General features: G+C 50.4%; 1 pseudogene; it reads right to left on the reverse strand.

Moving 5' to 3' along the window:
- Positions 1 to 6: 6 nt before the first annotated feature.
- LOC112071923 (metallophosphoesterase 1-like) overlaps positions 7 to 4,726 on the reverse strand; it is a 17,192-nt pseudogene continuing 12,472 nt past the window's right edge.

Genomic DNA, 4,726 nt, shown 5'->3' on the forward strand with positions numbered 1-4,726 from the left:
CCTGTTCTCTATCCTGACCCCTGTTCTCTATCCTGACCCCTGTTCTCCATCCTGACCCCTGTTCTCTATCCTGACCCCTGTTCTCTATCCTGACCTCTGTTCTCTGTCCTGACGCCTGACCTCTGTCCTGACCCACTGTCCTCTGTCCTGATCCACCATCCTGACCCCTGTTCTTTTTGGAATGTGGAATTTCACAGCTTGAAAGAAGAAAAAAATCGTCCAAGTTTCTGTGTGGGGTGGGCGGGTGTCACACAGGTTCTCCCCAGGTAAAAGCTGTCCTTAACTACAGATCTAGAGTCAGATTACTTTACCTCCCAATAGGATGCCCAATGTTCCTTTTGGAAGGCTACSGGGTGGTGTGCAGGCTTTTGTTTCAGCCCTACTCTAACAAACCTGTCAGCAGACCAGCAAGACGTGATTCTGTGTGCTGACATTGTTTTCACATGAACACGTCAGTCAGTGCTGTGGTGGAGCAAAACCCTACACACCCACGGCAGCCTCCCAGGGCAGGAGCACCAGCCACCCCGGCTTTAGGGGGGAGGACAGCGTAGTTACGTCCTAAGTGGCACCCTATTCCCTACATAGTGCACTACTTCTTACCAGAGCACCTATGGGCTAACCTGGTTAAAAGTAGTGCACTATATAGGGAATTAGGGTGCCATTTGGGATGGGGATGTAGCCCATATCTGATCCTGTATCATTCAGCAGTCAGGGACAACCTCTACCTGAGACCGTCAGAGAAACTTGTGTTTGCTGATTGGACAGAGGATGAGGCACCGGAGAAGGCCTCKYATCCACAGGCAGTGGACCAGAGGGAGGAGGAAGAGGAGGCTGGCTCCSGTAGAGCAGTACAGGGCTATCACTGTACTCTCCTCTGGAAGGAAACACTTAGACAGGCCGTAACCACTGGAGGAGAACGAACCCTTGGAGAGGAGAGAGAGAGGGGGGTGCGGAGGAGAGAGGAGAGAGAGAGGGGTGACGGAGGGAGAGAAGAGGAGAGAGAGAGGGGTGAGAGGGGTAGGAGAGGGGGGTGACGGAGGAGAAGAGAGAGGGGGTGACGGAGGGAGAGAGAGAGAGGGGGGTGACGGAGAGAGAGGAGGGTGACGGAGGAGAAGAGAGAGGGATGACAGAGCGAGAGGGGTGACGGAAGGAGAAGAGAGAGAGAGGTGACGGATGAGAGAGAGAGAGGAGGGTGACGGAGGGAGAAGAGAGGGGGGTGACGGCGGGAGAAGAGAGAGAGGGGGGTGACGGATGGAGAGAGAGAGAGAGTGGGGTGACGGAGAGAGAGGAGGGTGACGGAGGAGGAAGAGAGAGGGGTGACAGAGCGAGAGGGGTGACGGAAGAGAAGAGAGAGAGAGGGGTGACGGATGGAGAGAGAGAGAGGGGTGACGGAGAGAGAGGAGGTGACGGAGGGAAAGAGAGAGGGTGACAGAGCGAGAGGGGTGAGGAAGGAGAAAGAGAGAGAGAGGGGTGACGGAGAGAGAGGAGGGTGACGGAGGAGAGGGGGTAACAGAGAGAGATGGGGGTGACGAAAGGAGAAGAGAGAGGGGGTGACGGAGGAGAGGAGAGAAGAGAGAGAGGGGTGACGGAGGGAGAGGAGAGGAGGTGACGGAGGGAGAGGAGAGAGAGAGAGGGTGACGGAGGACAGAGAGAGAAGGGGTGACGGAAAGAGAGGAGAGGGGGTGACGGAGGAGAGGAGAGAGAGGTGACGGAGTGGAGAGTAGAGAGGGGTGACGGGGACAGAGAGAGAAGGGGTGACGGAAGGAGAGGAGGGGGGTGACGGAGGGAGAGGGAGAGAGGTGACGGAGGGAGAGTAGAGAGGGGTGACGGAGGGAGAGGAGAGAGAGGAGGGGTAACGGAGGACAGAGAGAGAAGGGTGACGGAAGGAGAGGAGGGGGTGACGAGGGAGAGGAGAGAGAGGTGACGGAGGAGAGAGAGAGGGGTGACGAGGGAGAGGAGAGAGAGAGAGGGTAACGGAGGACAGAGAGAAGGGGGTGACGGAAGGAGAGAAGAGAAGAGGTAGAGATGTGTATGTACATCCTGGATAAAGGAGATGGCTGAAGCACAACTGATGTGGGATCAGGCTTAGAGGTACCAAGCGCATTATTAGAGTTGAGGTACAGTATGTATAATTTAGTTTATTAGTTAGTTAGTTACCAGGATGAAACTGGGGTTGTTGCGTTCCTCCAGTTGAAGGACGGAACACTGATCTCCGGGTACTGGTTGTCATGGAGAACCTGACAACCACTGTGGGTGTGGCCACTGAGAACCAGGCGGGGCTTAAACCACTGCAGCAGCTGGGAGGAGGAAGGAGGGTGAGAACCAATCAAACACGCTTGAGAACCAGTTCCTGTATCTGTGTGTACATCACCACCCTAATGAAAATCTGACTTCACACTTTGGAAAGTATTCAGACCCTTCCCTTTTTACACATTTTGTTACGTTATTCTAAAATGTATTAAATTATTTCCCCCTCAATCAATCTAACCACAATACCCATAATGGCAAAGAGAAAACAGGTCTTAGATTTTTTTTAAAAATGTATTAAAAATAAAAAACTGAAATTCAGACCCTTTGCTATGAGACTGAAATTGAGCTCAGGTGCTTCCTGTTCCATTGATCATCCTTGAGATGTTTCTACAACTTGGAGTCCACCTGTGGTAAATTTCAATTGATTGGAATGATTTGGAAAGGCACACACCTGTCTATAAGGTCCCTCAGTTGACTGTGCATGTCAGAGCAAAAACCAACCATGAGGTCGAAGGAATTGTCTCTAGAGCTCAGAGACAAGATTGTGTAGAGGCAAAGATCTGGGGAAGGTACCAAAAATGAACGGTCAACTTCCAATAGGACAACAACCCTAAGCACACAGCCAAGACAACACAGGAGTGGCTTCGGGCAAGGCTCTGTCCTGAGTGCCCAGCCAGAGCCGGACTTGAACCGATCGAACATCTCTGGAGAGACCTGAAAATAGCTGTGCAGTGACGCTCCCCATACAACCTGACAGAGCTTGAGAGGATCTGCAGAGAAGATGGGAGAAACTCCCAAATACAGGTGTACCAAGCTTTAGCGTCAAACCCAAGAAGACTCGAGGCTGTAATCGCTGCCAAAGGTGCTTCAACAAAGTACTGAGTAAAGGGTCTGAATACTTTAAGTAAATGTGATATGTCTATATTTTTTTTAGAATTTTTTCTTTCTCATTGTGATGTAGATTGATGGGGGAAAAACAATTATAATCAATTTTAGAAATAAGGCTTAATGTAACAATGGTAGGTAGCGGGGCGACAGGTAGCCTAATGGTTAGAGGCAGGTAGCCTAATGGTTAGAGGCAGGTAGCCTAGCGGGCGGCAGGTAGCCTAGTGGTTAGAGGCAGATAGCCTAGTGGTTGAGGCAGATAGCCTAGTGGTTAGAGGCAGATAGCCTAGTGGTTAGAGGCAGGTAGCCTAGTGGTTAGAGGCAGGTAGCCTAGCAGGGCGGCAGGTAGCCGGCAGGTAGCTAGTGGTTAGAGGCAGGTAGCCTAGTGGTTAGAGGCAGGACCTAGGTGCAGGCAGGTAGCCTAGCGGGGCAGGTGCCAGTGGTAGAGGCAGGTAGCCTAGTGGTAGAAGGCGGTAGCCTAGTGTTAGAGGCAGGTAGCCTAGTGGTTAGAGGCAGGTAGCCTAGTGGTTAGAGGCAGGTAGCTAGTGGTTAAGGCAGTAGCCTAGTGGTTAGAGGCAGGTAGCCTAGTGGTAGAGCAGGTAGCCTAGTGGTTAGATGGGTCGCCTGTGAGAGCAGGTAGCTAGCGGGGAGCAGTTAGCCTAGCGGGAGCAGTTAGCCTAGCGGGGCGCAGTTAGCCTAGTGGTTAGAGTGTTGGGCAGTCACCGAAAGGTTGCTGGATTGAATCCCCGAGCTGACAAGGTAAAAATCTGTCTTTCTGCCCCTTAACAAGGCAGTTAACCCACTGTTCCTGGCCGTCATTGAAAATAAGAGTTTGTTCTTAACTGACTTGCCTAGTTAAATAAGGTAAAAAATAAATAAAAACATGATGACCACTGGCATTAGGCTGCCAGTCTGTTCGTGTTGTCATGTCATCTCCCTGTCAGTTATTTTACAAAACATGTTGGGCTTGACAATAACAGCAATGGAGTTGGCACGAGCACAAACTGATCTGGGAACCAGGCTATCAGTGGTCCACGTACCCTGTGAGAGGCCTCCTAGACAGCACGTCTACTTCTCTCTGAACAGCAGGTGGCGCTCTTCAGGAGGAGCAGCGTCCCGACCCGTACAGCCCGCGTCACTCACGCGGTAAAGAGGTAATGCTGAGGAGGAAACAGACAGACAGAAACGCTGGCCAGATATTGAATAACTGGCTTTCCAACAGGGAAATAGTAACATGTACATGAAATATTACATAAAAATACAAAGTCACAAGTTCCAGATACATTTGAAAATGATAAACAACTGCAGCTGTGACGAACAGTGTCGTCAACCAGCGTCCTAAAAGAGGACACCGACTTCCCTCACGTTATCTCTTGAGCATGTTCCAGGAGGAAGGGGATTATGGGAAAAATATTGTTTCCCCACACTATGTAACCAGTGTAGTGGTTATTACTATGTAATAGAGTTTTACTATGTAACCAGTTATAGTGGTTATTACTATATAACAGTGTAATGATACTATTAATAGTGGTTATACTATGTCAATAGAGTTATTACTATGTAACAGTGTAGTGGTTATTACATGTAATAG

Source organism: Salvelinus sp. IW2-2015, unplaced genomic scaffold (genome assembly GCF_002910315.2).
Source record: "Salvelinus sp. IW2-2015 unplaced genomic scaffold, ASM291031v2 Un_scaffold1771, whole genome shotgun sequence".
Lineage (NCBI taxonomy): Eukaryota > Metazoa > Chordata > Actinopteri > Salmoniformes > Salmonidae > Salvelinus > Salvelinus sp. IW2-2015.